This window comes from Petaurus breviceps, unplaced genomic scaffold (assembly GCF_028583685.1).
Source record: "Petaurus breviceps papuanus isolate PSGF00001 unplaced genomic scaffold, PetGlider_PUasm1.0 224, whole genome shotgun sequence".
In the NCBI taxonomy this organism is placed as follows: Eukaryota; Metazoa; Chordata; class Mammalia; order Diprotodontia; family Petauridae; genus Petaurus; species Petaurus breviceps.
In genome coordinates, this window is record NW_027185887.1 from 9,704,438 (window position 1) to 9,709,368 (window position 4,931).

Consider the following 4,931-nt stretch of genomic DNA (forward strand, 5'->3'; position numbering starts at 1 on the left):
GGGGGGGGGGGGACAGTGCATACAGAGGGTACCGTAGTGTGTAGCGCAGGGGATCACCTTCACTACAGTAGCAATCTCAATAGGGCTTATTTTCGGGGGAGGGCTTATTTTATAGGAATCTTACACAGTAAGGGGAGAGCTTATTTTCGGGATAGGTCTTATTATCGGGGAAACACGGTAGTGAGACAATTGCTTTATATACGTTATGCTTTATTAAAGCATAATGTAAATTAGTTGTCTTTTTCTATGTGTAGATTTGTGATTTCACTTAAGAAATTCCCAGTGTGGAAACTCTAATCAGTGCGATTCAGCAAATTTTCTGTCACCTCTAGTTTTTTAGAACACAGATGAATTAATTAGAGGGTCACATAGCTATTGGCAGATAGGTGGTGCAGTGGATAGAGGGCTAGAGCCTGGCGTCAGGAAGATTCATCCTAAATTCAAATCTGGCCTCAGACACTTACTAGATGTGTGACCGTGGGCATGTCACTTAACCCTCTTTACCTTAGTTTCCTCTTCTGTAAAATGAGCTGAGGAAAAAATGTCAAACCAATCTCTGCCAAGAAAATCCCCAATGGGGTCACAAAGAGTGGGATGTGACTGAAAATGAATGAACAACATAGTTATTATATGTGCATACAGGAAGCAGGCATCAGGGGCAGGCCTTGAACACAGGTTTTCCTAACTGTAAGCTAGTTCTCTATCCACTACTTTATGCTGCTACTCAGTTTGAGTTATTGTTATTAATTATACCTAAAAGCTTGATCTTTAAGACTTTGCCTTGAGATTCATAAATTTGAGTATCTTAGATTCCTAATGCTGGGAAACTCTCCTAGTCCAGTCTCCTGATTATATTTAGGCATCTCAGATAAACAAGGAAGGAAATTTGTTTGAAGGAACTGGGCATGGTTTAGACTAGAGAAAAGAAGGCCCATGGATGATATAGCCATCTTAACATATTTGAAGGGCTATCATATCCAGAGCTATAATGTCTAAGATTAGTGGTGATAGTCCTGTTGTAATCTGCTTTGGTTAGACCACATCTGGGTTTGAGGAAACCTGTTGACAAGCAGAAGAGTATCTAGAAGTAGGACCACAATGAGGGATTTTGAGATCATAAGAGATCAGTTAAGGAACTGGGAATGTTTAATATGGGAAAGAGAAGACTTATAGGGAGACATGATGGCTGTCTTCAAGCATGTGAATGGAAGTCTTGTGGAAAAGGAGTTACTCTTGCTCTGCTTGGCATTCAGAAGGCAGAACTCAGAGAACTAGGGTAGAAGAAGGTAGAGAGCCATATTTTTGCTTGGTGAAAAAAAAAACCAAACAACTCCATGATATTTAAAGTTAATCCAAAAGTGACCACAGAAGTATTTCCTTTACATGAGATCTTTATGCAAAATTGAGACAGGATGCCGTTCAATTCTAGGTTGAACCAGATAGCCTCTCAAGTCCCTTATAATTCTGATGTTCCATGAAGGATCATTTTACCCAATAAACTATCACTTGAGGAAGAGAGTGCCAGCAACCTGAAGAATTAAGGTCTTATGGAAGAGGTAACAGAAAAACTTATTTTTTTAAGGGAGATGAGAATTCTGAACTTAGTATCAATATGCTAGCTCTGTGAATGATGGACTCAATTAGGCTATTGCAATAATTCAGGTAAGAGGAAATGAGGGCCTAGATTAGGGTGGTATAGCACGAGAAGAGGATAGATTCAAGAGGTGGTTCATTCACCCGGAATTGAGAAGACTTGGCAAGTGATTGGATGGGGGGAGAGTGAAGCATCATGTGACTGGAAGAATGGTGGTGCTCCTGAGAGAAATCTGGAAGTTGGGAGAGGTGCATTTAAGGGGAAAGATAGTAAGGTCTTAGACATGCTGAAAGCCTATGCGACATAAAGGAAATGGTAAACAAGAAGTTGCAGATGTGAGACTGGAGCTCAGGAAAGAGATGAACACTAGATGTTTGGGGGTTCATTTGCATGGAACTGATTGATTCCATGGAATCTGATGAGATCATTAAGAGAGACTATAAGGAGAAAAGAGGAAAGGACCCAGGAGAGAGCCCTTGCATCTACATACTGGTGTGATCTTGTAAAGGGTACTGAGAAAAAGAAATCAAATGGATAACCGAAGCAGTGCAACAATAACCAAAGAGTATCCAGGAGCAAGTGGTGATTTACAATGCCTGATACTGCATAGAGGTCAAGAAGGACTGAGGACTGTTAAGTCATGAGGACCAGGTAAAGGTCATTTGATTTTGCAACGAAGGGGTCATTAGTGACTAAGAGTGCAATTTCTGTTGAGTGGTGGGAATTAGAAGCCAGATTGTAAGTGCTTTAGAAGTGAGTGGAAAGTGATAAAATAGGGATAATTAGAGTTGCTAGGTATGTCATGGTGGATAGGGCTAGGCCTAGAACCAGGAAAACCCGAGTCTGGACTCGTTCATTAGCTGTGTGACTCTGGGCAAGTCACTTAACCTGTTTGACTCAGTTTCCTCAACTATAAAATGCAGATAATAATAGCACTCATTTCCCAGGGTCTTTGTGAGGACCATGTAAAATGCTTAGCACAATGCCTGGCACATAGTAAGCACTACTTTTCAGTCATTTTTCAGTTGTGTCCAACTTTTCATGACCCTGTTTTGGGGTTTACTTGGCAGAGATACTGGAGTGGTTAGCCATGTCTTTCTCAAACTAGAGATTTCTCCTCTAGATGAGGAACTGAGGCAAAAAGGTCACACAGCTAACGAGTATCTGAGGTCAGATCTGAACTCAGAAAGATGAGTCTTCCTGATTCTAAGCCCAGTGCTCTATTCACTGTGCCATCTAAATGCTTTTTTCCTTTTGGAGCTTGGTCTAGAAAGGGAGGAAATCTATAAAATGATTGCTTGAAGGGATGGTAGGGTCAAGTTTTTTTAAGGATGGAGAGATTAGGGCAGGTTGCAGGGAAGAAGCTAGCAAATAAGGAGAATTGTGTATAAGTTGCATTACCTTTTCCCACAATCATATCAGATTTTAGTTGCTCTCAAAGATCCATAAAATACCTTTTCCTAATCTCTTAACTTCACTTAAAGCCCTTTGGTCTCCTGCCACTGGAAGAGAATTTTTTGACTCATAAAACCAGTGCATCCTTGTCAAAAATCTGACCTGGGTAATCTAATAGGCAAAAAAAGTAGTATTGGAATATAGAAATCTGGATGTTCTTTGTCCTTGGCTTTTGACAGCAGACTTACAATTTTAGAGCCAACAGATGTCTTAATACCAACTTCTTCATCTAGTCCCTTATAAAGGGAACTCTTTTTTTTTTTTTTAAGAAGGGGTTGAGTGTGCTTCTTAAACTGAGGGTTAGTGTTAGAGTCAACTGTTTTCCTTCCAACATACAGTATATGTCATACATGAATGTGTGTATCTCAAAAAACAGTACTTCAGTCAACCAGTAAGTGGTTAAACCATATGGAGTCGTGACCCACAGTTTAAGAAGCCCTGAAGCTATGTGCTTTCAAGTTCTAATATTCTGTGGTTCTACCAATAACAAAACTGAAGCTGAAACATCAGTAACATAGATGATGTTTATCTATATCAGTAACAAGAAATATCAGTAACATAGATGATGACACTGGAAACCAGTGCTACTGATACCTAGTTAAATGTCATTAGTGTGACATTGTGATGCTTCTCATCCCCTTGGTTCCTTCGTCTGCCTTCTTCATTCAAAATGGAGATTATTTAGGCATTTAACTTGATTATTAGTTAATATTCTTTACTTTGTCTAGCTTGCAACTGAAAATCTCTATTAACACATTTTTAGTACAAGGGCAAAGAAAAAAAATACTTGTTCTTCCTCATATAAAAACCAAAACTTTAATAAGCAATGCTACAAAGTTTTTTTTTTAAGAAAATGACAAGTAGCCGAAGGTAGAAAAATACACTTTGTTCTTAAAATTGAAGACATTTCCAACTGAGTTTTCTTTTCCTTTTTAATAGCTGACATTTTCTGAATTGGGCAACAAAACTAGGCTGATACAAAAGGATTCTCGACTTTGGCGAAAAAAACGAATTACTAAATGAACCAAGCAAGTCAATCAATAACCAGCATAATATTCAGCATATGATTGTTAGGGTTCACATGATAAAGACAACAGTTTGCTCAGTAATACTCATGTTTGCATTCTGGAGGGACCAGAAACCAGGTCCATTTCATTTTTCATTATGGTGTTCGTCTTGCATCTTTTCCCCTAGATCTCTAAAAGCAGGATCATCTTCAGATCTATGTGTATTGTGGACCAGAAAAGCTTATTAAAGCTGTTGGCATTCCACAGTGTACAAAAAATACTAGCACAGGTGAAGAGAACCACAACTACCAAAAATACACAATTTCTGTCTGATATAAATATTTTCCAAAAGAAAAAACTATTTTTTTACATAATTCATTCAATTAAAAACCCTTTAAGTCAACTGTTTTCCTTCCAACATACAGTATGTCATACATGAATGTATGTATCTCAAAACAGTACTTCCATTGACCAGTAAGTGGTGCTGATCTAAAGGAAACATGAAATCAGCAGCCTTAGTTTTCCATGTCTGCTGCAGTGTTGAAAAAATATTTTACACATACATGTTTATACAAAAATTTATTTTGGATAATCTCACAGAATAAATGTTGGATGTCCCCCCCAATAAAATACATTTCATATAAAATTTAACTAGAACATTAGGAAATCTTTAAAATTAGTTAATATGTAAACACATTCCTGGAAGAATAAAGGGAAGTGGCCATAAGAACTATGGAATTAAGATTTGCAAGGTAACATCGGTCTCTTAAAAAGCAGTAGGTTCTATATGACCTGCAAAAACTTATAAACAAAAGAAACATATGCATCATATAAACATGTTTGTGTACATATAGACAAAATGTGCATTGTGTAAA